The 23,379-nt window shown below is 36.9% G+C and overlaps 1 protein-coding gene and 1 long non-coding RNA gene across 16 annotated transcripts in view; one reads left to right on the forward strand and one right to left on the reverse strand.

Moving 5' to 3' along the window:
• The window catches only part of NTNG1 (netrin G1), a 346,490-nt gene that overhangs the window by 213,578 nt on the left and 109,533 nt on the right, over window positions 1–23,379 (reverse strand). The gene's annotated exons all lie outside the window — the stretch shown is intronic.
• LOC112204772 (uncharacterized) lies at window positions 12,206–14,335 on the forward strand. The gene is made up of 2 exons (XR_002938539.3): window positions 12,206–12,502; window positions 13,850–14,335. It is a non-coding gene; the product is annotated as an uncharacterized LOC112204772 (long non-coding RNA).

The following is a 23,379-nucleotide window of genomic DNA, read 5'->3' on the forward strand; positions in this document are numbered from 1 at the left end:
TTAAGATTTGGTTTTCAAGTGACTTAGAGAGCACTATTAAACCTCAATATTGCCCCTTGACAACTTTTCTTACATACAGAATGGCTTTCACTTGCTCAACTGTATACATGGGGAAATGGTTCCTTCTGGGGGTTGACGGCTGCTTCTGAGTGTTTTCAGGTATTCTATACCTGAATTCTACATAGACAGGCTGAGCACATAAATAACCTTCCCAAGAGAAGTTCCCATCTTGCGCCACGTACCTGTGGGAATTCATTGCAACAAAATGCCCTGGAGGGCTGATTTGAATACCATGTTCCCAGTGGAATTCTTTCTAAGATGCTCATTTATTAACCACCAAGGATTCTGATGCTTAGATTAGCCCAGCAGAGAGCTAAATAGTGGTGGAGCAAATGGAGAGAATCATTAGTTTATAAACTCAAGGAAGGAACAATGATGATTATTCTGTGTTCCCGAAAAAAAGCTCAGGGAAGGAAACATTTTGCCACATGGAAAAAACATTACTCGAAAAAGAGACTGAGGAAAGTTCTTTTAGACCCTTTAAGAATATTATTAGTAGTATTATTAGTAATATTATTATTATTCAAAATCTAGACAATACTATTACTGATGATAACTGAGCCATTTGCAAAAGCATGGTATTGACACAACGAGGTGCTCGATAAATATTTGTTGGAGAGTCACTTAAAAACACCAAGAATGTTTTACCAAGCTGATTTCCATTTGACTTTTAAAAGTTTTCTGCATCACTATTTGGTCAGAAGGGTATTTTAACTAGAAGAGACGGTTTTAGCTTAAAACTCTGAATCATTGTTTTTAGAACAGGTACTAAACTTGACAGAACAAGGTCTTACCTCCCCATAATTCCTTCTTTTCATTAATGTCATTTTTTAAAATGCATTTAAAAGACAGTGTATGCCCTAGATTTTGAAGTCACTAATATATATTCATGAAGCAAACATGATTGGAGTGTTATTCTGCAAAGCTCTATATCTTATATTCTTGTCTCAGATTAGTAGAATTTTTTTTTTCACCTAAAGATGGGGAAACATCCATTTTACCAGATTTGGAAAAGTCAACTACATTTCTCTGTGTTGTATACATAACTTTACCTCTAATATCTATTTTTAATGAACTATCCATCTACAGCAAACTAAAGGTTACAATAGAATATATCAGTTTGCTATTGTAACGAAGCTATTTTGGATTCTTATTCTTCGCTGGTCTGGGTTATTAAAATCTTTGATGTCTGCTAGTTATTATTGTGTTTTTGTTGTTTTGTTTTAAATACAACTTCTGAGTATAGGGAATTAATTATTTATAAGCTGAATATGGAAGAAAATGGTAAAGGAAAACATGGAGGTTACAAACAATAGTAATAAAGGCCTGAAGAGGTTAAATTTGCTTAGGTTAGACTTGATTTCTAACTGGTTTGTGTGATTATAATTCTTACAATATCCTAAATGACGAGTTAATGGGTGCAGCACACCAGCATGGCACATATATACGTATGTAACTAACCTGCACATTGTGCACATGTACCCTAAAACTTAGAGTATAATAATAAAAAAAAATTCTTACAATATCAATTAAAATATAGTTTGGATTGATTTATGCTACCTGGAGTACAAAGTTACAATCTGTATCTTTATAGACAAAGTTATTGTAACTATTTAAATTATCTTAATTTTAGATTTGTGTCTAAATATTGTTTTCTACTTTTTGTGGTAAGCAATCTGCTTTTTAAATCCTTTTGGTTGAATATGTAGAACACTTTCTGTTGCTTATAATTTCTTCATTATTTTAAATGAACTTACTTGATGTGTAGTCTAATTCCTTTATCATCAGAATCATCCTATATGTTGTGTATTGTTATGGAGAGAGTGCTTTCACAATATAAGTGTCTTCTCTTAAAATAAATATTATATTATGCAAACAAAACAAACTTTCCAGCAAATGTAATATAAATGAAAAACTTAATTTTTAAGCTCAAAGAAATACGTCAGACCATGACTCAGAGAAAGGAGCAAACACTGCACTTTGGCGGGTGGGCGGGGGCGGGAATCCATATATTCAGATTAATGGGTTTTGTTTAGAAAGTGAACAAAAAGTTTATATCTTGGAGATAATATATCCAGCTCCAAATTATGAACTACTGGTAAACAGCTCTTCCTACAGCATAAGAGAACCCATTAATAACATCAGAAATACTGGTAAATACGTATTGAGTGTTATATAGGAATTGTTTATTTCTATCATCATGACAACCTTATTATTCCCATTTCAAACATGAGAAAACTGTGTCTTAGAGATGTTGAGCAATTTGTCTGATGTTACTGAGATGAAAATTCAAAGAGCTTAGATTCCAAATGAACAAGCCTGATTCCAAAGCCTGAACTTTGACATCATGAGAATAAGTGAAGAAATAAGCCAACCATGGCAGTCTACAATGAGATTTTCATATCTTACTAAACTATCTGTGGAAATAATAAAACAGTTTTCACTATAACAGAAAAAACTCAATACAAATAACAGGTCAAAAAAATGCTAAGAAAATAATAAAATAATATACAGCATATTAAGTTTGTTTTCTGTTTTAAAAAGTTACTCACTGTTTTACATCTGTCTTTCTGTTTAAGGTGACTTGGATTTTTGGTTTTCACCAACTTTGGAACAGTTTGCTGTGCAGAAGCCCAGCTTGAAATAAAATGGCAGTTGATGATATTTTTCATATTGGCATACTTTGAGTAATATTCAGTGGCTTTTCAATGGCATTTGGAACATAAATAGAAATTACTGAGCCAGCTATGCTAAAAGCAAAACAATTGCTTAGACCACTATTGTGAGGGCATCAGTACAGAACTGTTTAAAGCTGCTGATGTCTATGTGTTCATTTAAGTTTATGATATTTAAAGGCAGAAGTCTGAACGTGAAAAGAAAGAAAATCTCTAAAAGTAACTCAGCCATGGAATCTGCTAAGTAGTCTAAAGATATAAAATGTAACATGCCAAGTTTACAACCATAAGAATCTTACTCTACACTAGTATATTTAGCTGCAGAGCTAGAAGAAATGACTGATATCCTAGTCTCCCATAATCAATTAAGAGGAACATTCATTCATTTATTCAATTAACAAATGTTTTCTTAAGCACATTCCATGTATCAGATGTTATTCTAGGTATTGGGGATAAAGACAAATGATGGGAAGGGGGAACCTATAGAATCCCTGTTATCACAAAGCTGCCTTCATGTGGATAATAATAGCCAACAAACAAACAAACAAACTAACGTTGTATATCGGAAAGCAGTAACTGTTACGGGGAAAAACAATAAAGCAGGGTAAATAACTGGAAATGCCAAGGGTAGAAATGAGGATACTATTTTAATTACGTGATAAAGTAAGATTTCACTGAAAAGGTGCCAAATTAGCAGAGAATTGAGGAAAATGAGAGAATGGGAGTGAGTCATGTAGATTTGGGGAGTAAGAAAATTCCAGCCAGAGAGAATAGCAAGTGCAAAGGCCCTTCAGTGAAGGCATCCTTGAAGATGTAGTAGAAGCCAAAAAAGAGTCCTACAGGATTTGTAAACTAACAAGGAGGAGATTCGTAGGACATGAAGTCAGGGAGGTAGCTGGGTCACTAAAAATAGATTGACTTTTATTTACTAGAGACATTGAGTCACTGGAAAGTGTTTTAACAGAGGAGTGACATGGCATGCCTTACATTAAAAAAAATTTGTACTGAATGCCATCTTGATAAAAGATTACAGGGAGTAAGGGTGGAAACAGACCAGATAGATTACGTCAGTTATCCACATGGGAGATGACAATGGCTTGGAGGGTTGGCTCCTAGATATATTTGTTGATAAATTGGATGTGATAAAGAAAAGATGCCAAGGTTTTTCATGTGATGAAGACTACTGATAGACAACTACAAGATTTTAGGCCTAAGCAATTGGCAGAATGGAGTTGCATTGAACTGGAGTTGTCTAGAATGGTTTTGGGAAGGAGGTGGGAATTGGACATTTCATCTCAGATAAGTTCACCGTGAAATGCTCAATAGGAACTCGGTGATGTGAAATAGGTAGTAACTCTGGAGTTCAGTAGTGAGGTCTGAGATTAAGTTATCTGGGGCTTATCAACATATAGTTCACACTTAAAGCCATGAGACTGGTTTGTTAGAAAGTACAGATAGAGAAGAGGAAACACAGTATACCTTAAGAGGTTGGGGGATAAGGGGAAACCAGTAAAGAAAAGCCAAAAAAAAAATGATGAGAGACAGCCAAGATCAGGAGTCCAAAAAGCCCAGTGAAGACAGTTTCAAGAAGTGAGGAGTAACCAACTGAGTCCAATGTGTCAATCAATCCAGAAAAGTGAAGTCTGAGATCTCACCCTTGGAACTGGTGATACAGAGATCAGTGGTTATTGGACACGAATTATATTTGTTACAATGGTGGGGACCCAAGCATGTTTAGAGTGGTTAGGAAAGGAATGGAAGTAAAAGGAGTAGAGAAAGCCAGTATAGACAAATCTTTCCAGGAGTTTTGTTGTAAACAGAAGTAGAGAAATGTGGCAATGTCTAGAAGGGGATATGAAGTACAGTCAGATTTTTGTTTTTCTTTTTGAAGATGGGATGTATTTTTACATATCTGCAGAAATGATGTTATAAAAGAGAAATGATAATGTAGGAGAAAAGGAGAAGAATATCTGCAGTAATGTCCTCACTTTGGTAAGAGAGATGGGATTGAGTATGTGAAGAAAGGTTGGTCTTGGAATGGGGACAATTTATCCACAGTATGGGAAAGAAGGGCAGAGTTTGAATGCAAGAAGACTGTCTGGTGTGTGCTGAGAATTTGTGGAAAGTGGGCTCTTATTTGATGGTTAGCAGAGTGCTTTTTGTTTTTTCATTCTAGTGAAGGACAGAGAGAAATAAACAGGAAATGCAATGTTATGATAAAGACCTACTGGAGGAAAGGAGTCTAGGAGTTAATGTATGTGTGCTTGGTGTGTGCTCAACTGGGGAAGGAAAGGCAGCCAGGGGCTAATTGCTCTATGTTAAGTAAGCAGCACGTTCAAAGACCTGAGGGCAAGAGTATGGTGGACACCCTGGGGACTGAGAGTAGTGGGAGGGATCCTGGCTGGAGAGAGGTACTGGGAATGGAAAACTGCAGTGGAATTTGAGAGGATTAGGTAGATCTGAAAGAAGTTAGAACTGATAGACGTTGGTAGTGAATTGAATATTTTAGGAATGAGCATGAGGGTACGGGACAAGCTACAGTTGATACTCAGGTTTCAGTTTGAACAACTGGGTTGATATTGATTCTTGCATTAGCTCAGTCACCTCAGAGCCTTTCTTCATGATTTACCTCTATGCAAATTCATCTCCTGCACTCAAATCTAACACACACATTAGCTCCCCAGTATTCTTCCAGTCCATACTAAACTCTCTCTTCCTTGAATAATGGTCAACATTGCTACTATTCATTACAAGTCTTATGATGACCAGGCATTGTACAAGGTGTTTAACATGTATTATCTCATTTATCTGTATAACAACCATATAGGTGGGTCTTGCCATCCCTTTTTACAAATGACAAAGGTGAAGGCTCAGTATGGACATTTTAACACGTCTCCCAATGCACAACTGAAGAATTAAAGTAGCTGAGGAACAGTTTCTGAATTATATTCTTGACATTTTTTGTACATTGTACTACAATGTGTTGTGACTATAGTGAGACTGTAGTTTCCAAGATGCAATCATACACCTTTAACTCTGACCCTTTAGTGCTTTGAATTTATGAGGGAAGGAAATCAATGTTGACATGAAGTGAAAGAAATCTGTACATGAGACCCACAGCTTAAAACTTTAGATAAACCAATAGTTTTCACTGAACATGTTCAGGGAGTGGAGAGAGACCCAAAGAGCACTCCCACTGGCTGAAATGCTAACATAATAACATAAACTGAACAGTTCTTTACAGGTCTGAAAGCAGTCCACACATAATCTTTCTTTTGCTTCTTCTTGGTGGCTATTCTCCTCTTCCTATGAATAGGAAACTCTCACCTTAGAGAGTTAAATGACTTGACCCAGGTTATGTAGTTGTAACACCAGGTCTAAACTTAAAAAAAAAAACAAAACAATGTTGCTAAGGTTTGGATTTGTGTCCCTACCCAAATCTCATGTCAAATTGTAATCCCCAATGTTAGAGGAGGGGCCTGGTGAGAGGTGGTTAGATCATGGGGACCTATTTCCCCCCTTGCTGTTTTCATGATAGTGGATGAGTTCTCATGACATCTGGTTGCTAAACAGTGTGTAGCACCTTCCCCTTCACTGTCTTCCTCCTGCCTCGTCCATGTAAGACATGCCTGAATCACTTTCTGCCATGGTTAAAAGTTTCCTTAGGCCTCCCCAGCCTTGCTTCCTGTACAGCCCGCAGAACCATGAGCCAATTAAATCTATTTTCTTTATAAATTACCCAGTTTCAGGTATTTCTTTATAGCCCTGCAAGAATGGACTAACACGGGTATCCAGCACATTTTCCTCATATAAGCATTTCCCCTCCCATATTCACTATTCAAGTGATACTTCTTAGTGGTCCCAATTTCATATTACCACATATTAGACATTGCTAGGAGAAAACAGATGAATGAGACATAGGATTTCACATTCCAGGAAAAAGAAGAAGATAAGCAATTAAAAATGACTCCAAAATGTGACTAGCGTGCAATTAGAATTGTGCCCAAAAAATGCAAAGAAAGCACAAAGATTGAAAAGATGACTTTTTTTCTGAGACAAGGAGCAGGAAGATGGAAGCATTTTCAATTTGTCCATTATGTACAGATGTGCTTTTCAAATACATTGATTATTACTGGATATTGAATTAAAGAGACTCACCTCCTGGTAGGAGGCCAACCAGACCACCAGAGAGAGTACTCCCATCTTTGCTATGCATTCATAGCTCTGCTTTATTTTCCTATATATTTCTTAAACAAATAATTTCTTCTACTTCTCACCAAAGAGGAACATGACTGAATATGTTAAAACAACTTACACGTCTAAACCCATAATTCTTATAATTTCAATTTCTTATACTGAAAATTTAACAGAAAGCTGATTTAGAGCCAGTTGTAAACAAGTGATTTCAAAATAACTAAGGGTCAACATAATTAAATCACCTAACAGATAGAACCCATTGCTTTTTAGAATCTCCATATGACATTTATGTCACTAGGCTTGCAGGCCTGCAAATCTTAACTCACAATGGAGAATTTTCAGTGCTTATATTCTGTTAATCATAGTTAGTTGACTATTAGTTGACTCCCTTTCAGCAAGTCCTCTTACCTCCAGACTCTCATTTTAATCCATTGCCAAACTCTTAAAATCAGGGAAGGAGAAGTGCTGTATTTGAATTGTCATGAAAGAAAATCCTTTTTTTTTTTTCTGGCAAAGTAATTTATAGAGCCTGGAGGGGTGAATTTGTACAGTAATAGTTGTAGATACTTCTAGATTCCTTTCCTTATCCTCCTACTGATTTGGTATAAATTTTTATCAGCATCTACTATTCTGTAATTCTTCAGGGACCTCAAAGAGGCATTCTCCTGAGAGAAGAAACTGAGATAGAATATTGGAACAATGAGAAAACAAGACACAATCACCACACCAGCATTAGTCCTTCATGCTACTTTCATTCATCTGCACATTCATTCATTCAATAAATACTTGTTAGTGTCTGCTGTGCAAAACACTGACGGGGGGAGGTGAACAAAGACACAGCCAAGGTGCTCAACAGCAGGTGAGAGAGGCCAATATGCAAAACTTCCCACTGTACCCAAGTCACAGAAAACAACCTTCCTGCATATTTGATCAAAACCTTTATTTCGGGGGAAACAAGCTATGTGTGAATGTATGTTTCCTCAAGGCTGGAATTTCCAAGGAAAGCTGTACAGAGTGACTGAAGGGTGGACTCAGCTTCTGTCTCAGTTCTCACTAACCACAGATGGGGCCAAACATCCAGGCTAAATGGAAAAGAAATGAAAAGGAAATGACTCAAAGGTGCCCTAAACTAATGTAAACAGAGAAAATGTTGAGATCATCTAAATAGATGCAAAATGATTTTCATTTTAAAAACTGCCAATTTATAAAGAAATAAGCACAAGGAGCTATGGCTAAGAATTATCCTCAGAGAATAGAGGGCAGTATGATAGAAAAATCCAAGGAGCATTTATAAAAAATGAAAGGAAAATCTATATATAGTCTTTTAACTTCATAGGGAAGGATGGGGGACATAGATTGTCATAAGATTGTGAAGGATTTCACTCTGTAGCTAGATGGCTTAATCCACTCGAATTTGGGGGTTGCTTCTTTAATAAAGCCATCCCTGTAATGAATGGGCCTTTCAGCCTCCACAAAGCAAAAATGGCAGGGAGTGTGTCAACCTCCAACAAATTGTGTGGGAGGTCAGATGATCGATAAGAAGTCTCTCTCACTGTCACCTTAAAGAGCAATGGCTACAAAAATGTGCACCAGGGTGGAAAAATGGTGGTGGTGAGGGGAGGGGGTGTGGCTAAGAATTCTGAAAAATAGAAGGGCGTGTGTGTGTTTGTGGGTGTGTGTGTGTGTATTCTACAGGCAAGAAGGAAAGATGGTGGCATGGATCTGTTTAATCAAATAACAAGAGAGAGCGAGGACTATAGATTAATCTCCTGTCATCTACTGACATCTGTCAAATACAAGGTAACTTAGAACTATAATTCCTTGGAATGTTTCAACAAACTATGATAAGAACCATAAGAGAAATAGCATAATACATTTTTTTTAAAGATACGAAACTTCAGAACATTTCATCAAGATGTGTTTGGGTCATGATGGATTGTACTATAACATTTCTTTTAACAAAATCCCAACAATGGTTACATACAAACCTCAAATTCTTGAGTACTCGAATATGAAAATGAATGTTAAAATGGATTTTTTTCATAAAATTAATAAAGGCAAGTGCCGTGAGCATAACTCTCAAATACTTCTTTCCCAAAGGGAATATCTGGGATTGCCTCAGGTTATAAGGCTTGTAAGGAGACAAGAAATGCTAAGTGGGAAGTTACACTGTACAAGCCTAGGAAAGAAATTATTTTAACTTGCCTTGTTAAGGCTAATTAGCATAGATGAAAAGAGCTGGATAACTCAGAGTATTCATTAGCTCCCTCACTCCACTAAGCAACCTCCCCAAAGTGCTAATATCTTTCCTACTACATTCTTAAAATGTTTCATATTCACCATTCATGATTCACCCTTTGAAAAGACCAATTTCCTGATTAATGCCTAAATAGAAAGAGTATAAAATGTCTCAAAAATTAGCAAAGGCCTCAAAGGTGTAAAACTGCTATTGTAAAAGCTTTGTAAAGGAAAAAAAAGAAAAAAAGGAAGGAAGGAAAGAAGGAAGGAAGGAAGGAAGGAAGGAAGCTAACCTAGAACTCTTATTAGCTTTTCCCACACACCCACTCACTCTCACACCCACACATCCTTTCTCTGAAGAACTGTGGGGATGCAGTCACATTCTCAGAGTAAAGGTATTGAGATTTACCACATTTCAAAGCTTCAGGGTTTTGTTCATTCTCATTCCTCTTCACAATAAAGACAATATGGATTCCATAGCTTTTCCCCCCTCTTTTATCAGAATTGTTTGCACAGTAACTCACACATGAGTAAGTGACCAACTTTGCATTATTTGTGCTAGATAATGATTTCCATTCCTTTACCACCAGATCCTCTAATGGACTGATTTCTCAATTCAGTCATCACTATGGTGGTTCCTCTAATTACAGATGTTCACGGCTAAGAATAAAGTTGTGCACCAGCGAAAAAGTGTTTCATCTCTGTCCACTACCAACAGATGGTAACCAACAGATTATGAATAACCCTTTATTTGTCTTTCCCAACCCCTTTCTGGGGGTGAATGAAGAGATTGTTTTTCATTTGCTTTGTCTTTTTCTAAACAGAAGACAAATACACTCACAGAAAAGATGAATACCATTGTCTCAAGTCAACATAAGCGATTTTCAACACCTTCTAATTCATGTATTTCTTTCTCAATTTCCAGCTACTACCTTGAGTCATTACAATTTATTATGTCACCATGATTATGTGGGCTGCAGCCAGACTGATTCTTCTACTTTGATCATGGCAATCCCTTGCCCTAAAACCTTCAATGGCATAAAATATCAGAAAAAATATAAACTCCTTCGTTGATCACTCGAAGTCCACAATAGTTAGACCCCAACCTACTTTTATATTCTGTTTTATAACAATAAAATAAATCTCTATACTAGCCAACTGACCTATGCTTGTCTCCCTGACACATTTTAATCTTTTGTGACAAAATATCTTTTCTACTGCCCTCTTCTCCCTGAACTGCCCTCATTACCCACAAAGGACTCCATTCTGGCCTCCCTAAGTAGTGAACCTAGTCGTCCTCCCAGTCTCCACTCATGTGTCCCTGTCTTTCTAAAGTCATTCAGATTTCATGTGATTTACTAATTGTGTTACTACATGTGTAACGGCTTTGAAAAATACCTTTATAAGACTTTTAATGTAAAAGACTTTTAATGTAAATATATAAATCAGAAAAAGTCTTTGTAACGTTTAGCTTCAAAATATGTAAACAGCACTTAGGTACATTAACTGCCAAGGGCCTTAGCTCATATTCTTGTTTTGTGGTTATTTTAAGGTGTATCTTATTTTCCTCAATCAGAGGAAACTCCTAGAATGTAATTTTTCTATAGTTAACATTGCCCGGACAGAGAACCTCATACAAACTTTGTGTTTACCTTACATATTAGAATGTGGAATTCACAAACGATGTCTTATAATATAGTTGTTATCGATTTTTTTTTGGTTTTGATTTTGTTTTTTGAGACGGAGTCTCACTCTGTCGCCCAGGCTGGAGTGCAGTGGTGCGATCTCAGCTCACTGCAAGCTCCGCCTCCCGGGTTCACGCCATTCTCCTGCCTCAGCCTCCCGAGTAGCTGGGACTACAGGCGCCCGCCACACGCCCAGCTAATTTTTTGTATTTTTAGTAGAGACGGGGTTTCACTGGGTTAGCCAGGATGGTCTCGATCTCCTGGCCTCGTGATCTGCCCGCCTCGGCCTCCCAAAGTGCTGGGATTACAGGCGTGAGCCACCGCGCCCAGCCCTAGTTATCTTTTTAAATAGCAAATTTATCATCTAAAATCAACAACAGGCTTGAAAGTAAAATATTAATTATGATATTTAAAATCTTCTGAAGAGCTTTTTTTTTTTTTTTTAATCCTGTGAAACATGCAGACAAAAAGTTTTAACTGCCAGCATTTTCCACCTGATGTTAACAAATTCCCTTATTGTTATTAAATTGGCTACTGGAAGTTGTCTGGTATTTTAAGAAAATCTTAGATGCTTACAAAGCATTTATCATAGTTGTGACTAAATAATCATTTTTATGTTTGTCTAACATCTTTATTCCCTACTAGACTATCCATTACATGAAGGCAGGGATTATGTCTACCTTGTTCATTTTCATATCTCCAGTACTTAGTATAGTACCTGGTACAGGACCCAGGACCTGGTAAACATTTGCTGGATCAATGAATTAAAGAATAAATAATTTTTAAAAATGAATGAATTAAAGAACGAGTAATATCAACAGCACTCCTACTTCTTTGGGCTCTGATCCATCATAACTGTACAAGTCTTCAGATGTACTTACCTGGGCTGCAGCTTTAGTTCACCAAGATCTCTAGATCCTTTTCCTTGCTTTTTTCTCTTGCCTATGAACTAACCTTGGTGAGTAGTCCCAGCTGGAATCTCCTTTCTCTGTGTAAAATATTGGCTTTGAATCAGTGGCTTTCATTTATCAGGTTTGTCAGGCAACAGAAGCAGCAGAAATGCCAACAGAAGAAACCAGAGTCGTATGTGTGTGGTGTAGAAGGGGAGTACTCACCTGACTGATTTCTTGGGATCTCTAAACATCATCATCTTGACAATAGTATTATTTGGTAATAATGGTGGGGATGCTCTTATTCCGGAGCCTAGAGAAGCTAGGTGGGAGAATGTCAAACAGGAGTAACTCAGCCCTGGCATTCTCAAAAGTAATGTGTTCTTGAAACACATGGTTTGTAATGATGGTAGTGACTGCTGTGGAAGACCCTGACCAAAAGCCAGAGACAGATGCTTCTACGGGTACGTGACTCCAGGACTTTCTTTTGTCTTATTGCTGATGCTACAACTGAATATCATGCTATGAAGGCTGTTGTCATGACTACAGCTATTGTTGGTGGCAGGGTAGATCCTCTGCCTGCTGTAGAACATCAGAGTGAAATGGGGATCCCATTGTCCCTACATTTTATTTCTGTGGAGTGTGAAAAGAAGTCCCAAAGCAGCCCCAGAAAGTAGCCAGCGAGAAGAGGATCATCTTTTCTCCATTCGCCAAAGCCTCTTTAGAGTTTGTACTGGCAAAAATCACTCTTCTCAAGGTCAGTTCAAGTAGGATATCTGGAAAGCTGGGAGAACAAAAAGCTCATTCATTTTTATACGATGTTATCACAGAACACTAGTATCGTGAGAGGATCAAATGAGTATTTTCACTTTTCAATCACTGTTTACTATCATGAAGAGACATGGCCAAAATTTTAATTTTCAGTGTGTGTCTTCTTGTGCATTCCAGAGTCATATTTTAGATAACCTATAATTTGCATTCAAATGAAGAGAATGAACCATTTGTACTATCTCAGCTCTGTGGTGTCCCTCTCACCTAGCTCAGTATTTTTAGCAAGTTTCTGACTTATTCTGGACTCTGAATCAGTAGGATTATAATTAAAATAACAGAATGCTGAAATCTATTTATGACCCAAGATATACAGAAAACTATAAAGATTTTTAATAATTATTTAAAGAAGAAAAGTAGAGACCTAATCAAAAGAAATCAGTCTGCGAAAGATATATGTCATCTGCGTCACACACATCTCACATACTAGAGAGAAATAGTTGACTGGTATTTGAACAAAGCAAATAGTAAGATGGAGATTTTATCTTGCGGGGCGGGGGGAACATATAATGAGGGTAAAACAGAAGTAGCAAATGTAAATTATTCATTCCCAGCAGAATAATATTTTAGGAAGGAAAATTAAAGAGAAGAGCTTGAGGGAAACAACCTAAAAAATGAGTTCTAATAGGTTCTGGATTTATATCAATGAAAATTATCCAAAATAATAAGTTCAGAGTTAAACTAAATGATTTTAAAGATATTTCCTAAGTCTAATTTTGATGATTATATGGGCTAGTAAATTGAAGGTGTGTTACATTTCATGCCTTACACATGCTTCCTAACACTGGTGATCCTTTCAGGAAACCTTGTCAATTTATTCCTGTTATTTATAGCACCGAGCTTTTTCCAATGAACACACTTGCTACCTTGATCTAGTGGGCACTTTAGTGTGAAAGAGCCAGTAATGCAGATGGAAACAGTTTGAAGTTTTACATTACAAACTGCTTTGGAGCTTTGACTGAATAAAAATATACTGGAAAAAAACATAGCACAAAAATAGAAAAGAAAATTGGAATAATAAAGTACTTACAATCGTAATGGTTTTATGATTTTTAAACCCAACCATTTTTACAGTGCATTTCTTAAGCCAGCATTTTCTAATAATTTACTTTCCTGCCTCTAATATCAATCAAATTTTGGTCATCCCCATTAGAGAGCTGATTAATTTTTAGGACTCCTTTAAATTATTGCCTTACTTTATTTTCCATTTTCCCTTTGGATTTTTCAGGTAACACATGCATTCTCTCTAATCTTACTTTTTTTTCCTTTCTCCAAGGATTAAAACAAATAATAACAACAACAGCAACAACAACAAAAAGACTTTATTCTCTTTGTATGAAGATGGCTACACTGTCAGACCAAAGTCTGTTCCTCAAGATCACGCCTGCCAAAGTGGGCTGACTGCGTGGAATCTGAACTCTCTCCCTTGTCAAAGGCATTCAGTGAAGTGGCCAATTGTACCCTGTGGAGATGGGCCCTGAGTTCAAATCCTGCTCTGCCACTTCCTTGTTTATGAACTCAAGTGAGTTATTTAATTCCCATGCCTCAGTTTTCTCATTTGGAAAATCAGGATATAATAGAAGCCACCTTAAAACAGGTATCTTGTGAGGAAATTAATACATGGAAGAATGCTGGCATGTTCAAATTGCCATGAGTGTTTGCTGTTATTATAAACTATGCTTATGCATGCCATTAAAAAGGATCTAAGTTTATACTCCAACTTCTTTTATTTTTTTTAATAAAATGCAATTTAAGGAGTCTATTATAGAGGTGGGTTTTTTGGGGTCACTTGTCTGAGTAGATAAAGTAACATGCTTTAATTCAGAGATAAACCTGCATTATTTTAATGTAGTGACAATTAGTTTTACTAATATCATGGGTTTTTTTTTTTCTCAACCACTAATAAAATGAAAAAAAAAAAACCAACAACTCTTAGAGCCATTAAAACACTTAATAAGACTTTCCTTGGGCAAAACATTAAATAAAAAATAATAATCCAAGTAAGAGCATTCAGTTTAATGATACTCATCCCATAAACCCAAACATAGATGATCCTATCTACACAGGGCAAGACTGCCAATGCCATTTGTAGGTTTAGTGATTAACCCTAGAATGTCTTTCATATAATGTTTTAATCCTACATGTCCAAAATTTTAAAATGGGAAAGGAGCTCCTATTATCACCGATGATGTCCTAAATAATAAAATAACCTTAGAGGAAAGAAGGCTTTCTGGGTTACCCTAGGCCTGAGGCTCCTGAAACAAAGGAGAAACATGAAAAGGAAAACTGGATTATTAATGTGGAAATGTAGGATACTTTTTCATTGCTGAGGTCATTGGAAGAATAAGATATTTTGATTGTGGGAAATTCTAGCAAGCTGCATCTGTGATTTTGCTCTCTGCCATGCCTCTGCAGGACATTTGCTTACCCCTACTCTGGGTCTCTGGCTAACATGTGGAAGGGTTCTCTCAGCTGGAGTCCATGCAAAGAGGGTTCTAATCCCCCCACACAGTGCCCATCCATAGACCCCCATCTACATGCAGGGATCAAATTGGCTGCATATTTTTGGATATATTCACAATCAATTCCAAATCAGGTGACTGGAGCCGCTGTGTAGCATTTCAGTCTATTCATTAAGATATACAAAATGACCATATTGATAGGTTTTGGTCTTTTCATTATCTTAAAGAAAAAAGAAGTAAATCCTCTAGTTCCAAAGAGCTGACTGCGAAGTTGAGGCAAAATATTAAAGAGATGAAAGGCATTCTTTTTATTTTCCAGTCTATACTTAAAATACAAAATAAATATTTGGAAGGACACATATCAAAAGGCCTACTTTTCTCAAATATTTCTCTAGATCTAGCTGTTCTACAGTCTTGGGATACTTTTAACAAAAATATATTTCAGTGATGTTTCCACGAGGACCTCCTAAGATTTTTTCTATTTTGAATGTTATGAATTATGATTTAAACTGGTTTCTAAACTGGTTCATTCAGTCCAAACGACGATAAAGGCAGGTAGTTAATATCATATAAATAGCACATAATCTCTTTTTTAATATTGTTTACCATTATTTTTTGGAGCATATTTACCTTTCTAATTTAGCATGATAAAAGATTTCCAGCAGGTAGTTGAGGAAGGAAAATAGCAGTCAGAGATTCAGACCAGAAAGAAAAATCTCCATATTGTCAGATAAGCAAAAACATTTCAAAGTCAAATCTGTCAGAAATGGAAGCCAGCTCAGTTTGGACAATAAAAAAAAATAACAATTTGGACATTTTGACAGGTATAGGAAGGGCATAAAGTATGGCTGATTAATTCAGTTAGAATTTGATACTAATTGGACAGAAGTCATTCTCTTGATTAAATCCTTCATTTGCTCTCTAGTTTCTGCAGGGTAAATGCCAAATGAATGGCTTCCAAAGCCTTCCCCAATGGCTTCCTTGCCCTGTCTTCCTCTCCCGCTCTCTCCTCTCCTCCCGTCCAGGCTCATGGAACTACTGGAGCAAGGTTCTCTCTGCAACTGCCTGCAAATGCGGCATTCTCTGCCTGGACATCCTCCCCTTAGCTCTTCCTTTCTGAGAGCTCGTATTCTGTCTTCCCTTGGGACACCTTCTGTTACCTCTCTGGGCTCTGTTACGCTAACTTCGAATACTCTTTATGTTAATTGCTTGCTCCTTTGCAGGTCCTCTCACAAAATTTTGAGCTCTCTGAAAACAGGAGTTATGCCATCTATTCATACAGAAAATAAAATTATGTGGTGTAGAATCTGTGTAAGTGTTCAATAGTGCATAAATACATTTACTCATTGATGGACTGACTGAACGAATGAGTCCAGTTAGCAGTTCATAGCTCCAGAAAACACCAAGTACTCACCACCCTGGTTACCAGCTTCTGAGAGATATCTTTGGTTACATGAGGAAATTGAGAGGCCAGTGGGAAGCTCATGGCCCATAAGAGGAAAAGACAATTAAAGTAAATTGTGGGTGGGGAGTAACAATGGATCAATAATGTCATTTTCCTCTTAAAAGGACAGCCACATTTAGCCATCAAATAATTACAGAGAATGTTTGAGATGTGACCATAAAGTAATGTAATAACTTTAATAAACAACACATGAAAACTAGTTTCATTAGCTTAAAATCACATTCTTACAGATGCATTGAATTTGTTGCTTTTACAATTAAGACAATAGCTTATGAACAGCCCAGTGAGGTTCCAAACACATATTTTCAACTTTCTCAAAACAGTTATATTTTAAGTATAATAATAACTATAAGCAATTCATTTTAATAGAATAGGTTTTAGTTGTAAAAGATACAATTATGTGTGAATAGGCTAAGAAAGGAAGGTATCAGGGATGCTATGAAAAACAGGACTCATTTTTCAAGATTCCAGGCTATTTCTAAATATGCTGAACTTAAGTTTTCAAACCAGAGAAAACTTGTTATATAGGCAACTTTATCCCCACAATAGTCTCAGCCCCACTGTCTGTTAGAATCCAGGAATGTGGGTGGTAAGTTGAAAAACTTGAATTACTAGAATTTTGTATTTGACTGGAACATAGAGAGGTATCTTCAAAGAGACAAAAGGGCAGTTAATGAGAAAGAAAGATGTTTAAAAAATTAATTCTCATCGAGTTTCAGCTTTCAAGTCACGCAGGAAAAGAAGAACTTAATCAAAAAGGCCTTAAATATATTTTCATCTGGGCTAATGCATTTCCTTTTATTTCAGTCTTTGCACCATTGTAGAAAGCCAACCAAATCACAAACAACTGCTCCATCTCTCATCCTCTGATTTATCACTGTCCTAATACCTATGCTCTTGGCTGCTTCTCCTTTGGGCAATGACTGTGTCTTTATGGAGGAAAACTATCTTTGCCATAATGACATGATGGTTACGATGTTTAATAATCTTAAGTTCAAGATGATTTTAAATGCTAAAAACATTTTATGTTTGTAAATAGCTTACCTTCTGAAATCTCAAGCTACAGAGGGAAGACTGATTAAAACATGAGGCAACTTTTATTTTAATTATTTTACTATTTTGGTTATTTCCTTCTCATTTGCTGGGATGCATATTAGTTATAATGCTTCCTTAGTTTTAATCTATAGTATTAAAAGTCCTAGGTATTTTCAGTGCCCTACTTCTAAGTATTTTGTGTAATCGTGTTGTAGTTGTTTATGAATATAATTAATAGATACAAATATTAAGGTCAAAAGACTAGAAACATAGAAAGATTCTTTAGTCTTTCTCTTCTGGACAAAGGTACAGTATTTTTGGCAGGGATGTATGAAGCCTCTTTGGATACTAAAACTGTGAGTCTAATACCACCATAAGCATTCAAAGTCACAGATAGGTATAATACACAATCATGGGCAAGCAATGTATTTTTGTGTCCCCAAATGGAGAGATTAGCTCAGTCTTTCACTAAACAAAAGTCTGTTCTATTTTTAATCCTTAACTCATTTTTTTCTTTCAAAAGTACTCTTCTATTTAAATTTGTTACGATTCCCCATTGCACAAAATCCTATTATCGTAAATCCTTTCCTAGTGCAGGCAGTCACCCCTTGAACACAGTAGATAATGCATGCTCTTATGCATCACATAACCCCATGAAGTTTCCTACAGCGAGGCAAGCGCCTCAAAGGGCAGTGGTGTGGATTCTTCAGAAGGAGCCCGGGGAGCTCTTGAGCCCCATTGCCAGGGCAGACTCAAACAGCAGTAGCAGCAGCAGTCCTCATGCGGCTGCTACTGGGAAGTGAGGTACATGACAGTCAAGAGGTAAAATGAGCACAAAGTCACCAAGACTTTGTTATTTTAGCTTACTGGATACAGAGAAAATCTTGGTAAGTGCTTATTCACCTCAATTTTACAATCCAACTGGTGTGCTGGGTTTTCAGATTGTATAGTTCGTATTAACTCAATTTTATCATCAGTTGTTTCTCCTGATGTTAAACAGATCTGATGGCTACTCTAGCCACCACTGTAGGTGTTTATTTAAAGAACACATTTTCCTCAGTTGGTTCTCCATTTTACAGCTTTACTGGAGAATTCTCATGTCAACAAAGCCCCCTGGGCTTTGAGAAGTGATGAATCCTAAAAGATATTTTCCCCACAGAAACCACAAGGTAAATGTAAGAAGCAATCAATCTTCTAAGCAGCAATCAGGCAACCACTTAACGAACATACTACACAAACAAAATAATTAATCTAAGCACTGTCCCGAATAGTAATTAATCTAATCGGTTTTCAGTGATGTGTTTGTTCACTGTTCACTATTTTGTTTCATAGTTGTCATAGTTAAAGGTGTCAGAGACAGTACAAATGTGTTAACCAGTTTAAAAGAATACTAATTTCGAGAGGAAAGTGTGACACAAATGTTTATGCAATGTGGGATGTTGGTTCTTTTGTTTGCAGAGAGGAACAACACAGATCAATGTCAGGGTAAAACAAAAAGGACAAATGGTTTAAAATAAAAGAGGAAACAGGAGCAACACTGCTAAATATCAGCGAAGCCATTAAAGACCTGAGACAATTATAAGGCAATCTAAACCAATAATTGCCTTCTGGGGAAGGGCAGGTAAACTTAATTATAAATGCCCCAACAAATGAAAATGAAATGAAATGAGAAATAGAGCCAAAAGAGTACCCTTCTCTAACACCTGTGACACACAAATTGGTTAGAAGAGTTGGCTGATTTTCTGGGGAAAATGGGTGACATGGAAGCTAATTCTGAGAATTTAGAATAAAAGGATAAAGATATATTCCTTATTAGCTGTTTCTTTACTTGGATTCCAAATTCAATAATTTCAAATGTTATCAGCTAACTCTTATCACTGAACTTCACCTTATGTCATGAAGACCAAACCTTTATTGGAGTGTGGCTGCCCTCAAGAGTAAAAAGTCACCAGACTGCATTTATAACAAACATGTGGCTCAGGAATGTAATATACAGTGGCATTAAGCCTCAATTTAAGTCAGACTCTACTGAGAACCAGGAGCTTTCTCAAGACTGTTTTAACCCATGAAAGCTGAGTGAAACCACCTTAAGACTTGTAGGTCTGTTCTGGAAAACATCCATGAAATTAAGAGTGGATTTCAAAATACTTGGTACCAATAGGTTTTCCCTGGTATTCTTTAGTGCTTCTGGAGTGGCAAAAGAGAGTAAAGAAAGCAGGCATTCTGCAAGAATACACTAAGATATATCTTACTCCAGTAAAGACGGTGACAGGATCCATGCCTATTTTGTGGCATCTGCACTTTGCCTATGCCCATCTTTGGTAATGGTAATATTCCCCACCCACTGCCGCTATAGGAGGGATATTCTAAGTTATTATCTTTGAATCAGATAAAGCTATAGCTTTGATTACAGCAACTGAAATAGAAGGGGGCACTTAATCTAGGAAACCAAACCATATTCCACCTGAGCCAGTAAAATACTACTTCCTAAGAATTTGGAATTCAGATACCAAAAGACTGTGTTTGTTAGTTGTAGGAAGCCCAGATGCAAAGCCAAGTGATATCCAAGCAGTAATCAGTGTCTTAGCAAACTCAATCCACTCATGTGCAAGAAGAATATGGGGAAACAGCAAAACTGAGCAGAGAAAGTCAGTCTGCTACGAGAACTAGGGAAAGAACTCAGAAGCAGACTAAAACAGCATGAAATGGCCTAGAACAGACAGAAGTTTCAGCCTAATCCCATGTGGCCTAGCTGTCTGCAATTTCCTGTTCTTAGATATTGGCATGATTACCTGTTGGAGCCATTCAGTAAACATCAAGCTTGCATGCACTGGTTTCTGTGACTTTCGATAAAATACATTTCTTGAATTAGGAAAGGAAGGAATCACCAAATTAAAAAATCTGGGACCAGACATACAATTAGCAAGTAGCAAATCAGCAAATGGCTTTAAAAGGACAATGCATCATGGTGCTACAGTAAAAGATCCTATATAAAAGTAGGTGCCAGTGAAGACTTTAATTTGGCCTGAACAAAAGCAATAATAATAGACAAAATGTATAGAATGCTTATTACAAGCCAGGCAGTCTTCTAAGCAATTCCATCTATGAACCATTTAGTTCACAACGTCTTATGCAGATGCTACTGTCCTCATTTTACAGATGAGGAACTTAGGCAGAAAGAAATTGAGTAACATACTCAAAGTCATACAATTAGTAAGTGGACAGAAGTAAACCATGGAGGCTGGTTCCAGAGCCTACTCTCTTAAACTAAATACCCTTCTGTTCTCAGTATTTTGGTATGTAGGCTTTCCTCTGCCTTTAGGAGCCCACAGATTATAGGAACAGCAAAGACTGAAAAAGCATAAACTATGCACTTATGGATAAAACTAATGTGCTTAGGGACAAATAGTGGGAGGAGAAACTGGAGAGTTCAGTGGCAACAGTAAGACAACAGTGAGACAAAGTAAGACAACAGTGGACAGGAAGGGCCCTTACTGTCTAGCTTCTGGCCACTGAGAATTCTAAGTAGTGAAGTGACATGATCAGAGTTGAGTTGTAGGAGACTGGTCTGATAGTTTCAACTAGAGACATTAATTTAGATGCCAATGTACTAGTCCAGTTAGAGGTTTTATGGCCAGGGAATAGAAAGAGAGAGCAGATGCTAGAGGTAGTGAAGATGCAGAACTTGTGGGATTTGTTGACCAATTTGTTAACTAGATGCAAAAGTGAAGGAGTGGCTGAGAGGTAAAGTTGATTCTGGATTACAAACCTAAGGGAATTTGAGAATGGTGATTCCAATTAAAAAAAAAAGTTTAAAAGCCAAAAAGGGGAATGGGTTTGGCTGGAATACAAGTAGAGAAACAAAGATTAATTGTGTGTGAGGGGGAGATAAGACGAGTTTCTACAAAGTATATTTGAGGACCCAAACTAATAAAAACATTTACTCATCAAGGAAAGATTCTATTATGCACATTTCATCCTTTTCATTAAGATATGGATATATGAGCAAGATTTTAGTAAGATTTCCTTTAAAAATAGTGTTTAAAAGTCTTGGCACTTAGGTAAATTTTTCAACTAGAAGAGTCAGTCATGCAGAACGTATTCTTTTCCCAGTGATTTGGAATGATTTGAAGCATTACTGCATGAAATTTCTTCATGATAAATGTATTCTTTCAACATTTTTTTCTTAAAATTTATTTTGCATGATTGAAGACAATAACAAGATATAAAGAATAAGGTAAGAATAACCATGCATGAAAATAAATTTTATTGATAAAATATAGATGTTGTATTTAAAAAAATACAAATTTGCCAGTGGTGGTAAATCCTCTGAAGGGCATAGAGTGATGCTACCAGATTCCCACTTCAGAACCCAGACACCCACTCCACAGTTGCCTGGCGGGTTGGCTGCTTTCAGCTGAAGCTGCCTTGACCAAGGTCACCCTATCTCTCTTCCTCTCCAGGAGTAGCTCACTTCCAATGACTGGTTGACACAGGGGTACAAATACCCGACCCTCTTGCCTGGTTTCTGGACACATCTCTGAAGGGCCGAGAGTTAGGTTGAAGGCAGTTTTGCAAAGGTATTACAGTTCAGCTTCTCCCTCTCTCTTCTTCCCTTTTTCTTTCACAGTTGTCTTTCTTTTCTTTTTTTTTATTTTTTTATTTTTTAATTATTATACTTTCAGTTCTGGGATACATGTGCAGAACGTGCAGGTTTGTTACATAGGTATACATGTGCCATGGTCAGCACACTAACACAGGAACAGAAAACCAAACACCACATGTTCTCACAGCTGTCTTTCTTGAGAGCATTCCTGAAGGCTGCCCTGGGCTCAACCCTCAGGGTTTCATAGTGTTTCCCAGGAGCACACCTGCCATGCCTTCCTTTGTGTATCACTTCCTGACCACCTCCCACATCCTGGCAGCAGTAACCACCATCCTGAATTTGGTGTGTATCATTTTCATACAGTTCTTTGTATTTTTACCAGAAGAGGTTTCAGTTTTCTACATTATTTGTGAAGCCATCTCATTATCTTATCACTTTGGAGACCTCTTTGGTTAAAATAATCAGTGAATTAAATCTATGAAGACAGTAACAATCTGGACCTATGTCTAAAGGTATAAATTTGTGCCAAGGAAGGCTTCATCAAAGACTGTAGGTAAATGTAGGTAAAGAAATAAGTTTCTGATCCTTTTATATAACAAGAAAAGCACTTCTCCCTGCCCCTACACTGCATGGGAGACTGTCACCATGGGGAAGGACCACTGGAATGAATTGACTTACAAATGAATATCTCTGTTAGTACCTGCTCTTCTCCCATGTAAGCCCAGTGCATCTGTTGGTGAAAACATGTGATGCAGAAAAATACAATAGAAAAATGCATATTATGGTAACATTTCCCAAAATATATCTCATAAAGTGTTAGTCCCATAGTTTTTATTTTACAGGAAGGGTCTTTGTAGTCATGCAAATTTGTAAAACTCTGAGTCAAACGATGTGAAGTAAGCTCATTTTCTCAGAAATTGTGAAATCCTTAATGTGCTAATATACAGTGTGGATTATTAAGAGAAAGAGATTTTATGTAGTTCTCTGAAAACTCATATGAACACAGAACCCATTTTTAGGGTAGTCTCCTCACAATAACACATTTGGGGAACTTCTAGGAAACAATGCAAGTAATAGTGTCTTAGAGATAATGTCCAAATACACATATAGTTACCCAAACTAACTTTTTTTTTTTTTTTGAGATGGAGTTTCACTCTTGTTGCCCAGGCTGGAGTGCAATGGCGCCATCTCGACTCACGGCAACCTCCGCATCCCAGGTTCAAGCAATTCTCCTGCCT

Source organism: Pan troglodytes, chromosome 1, assembly GCF_028858775.2.
Source record: "Pan troglodytes isolate AG18354 chromosome 1, NHGRI_mPanTro3-v2.0_pri, whole genome shotgun sequence".
Taxonomy (NCBI): domain Eukaryota; kingdom Metazoa; phylum Chordata; class Mammalia; order Primates; family Hominidae; genus Pan; species Pan troglodytes.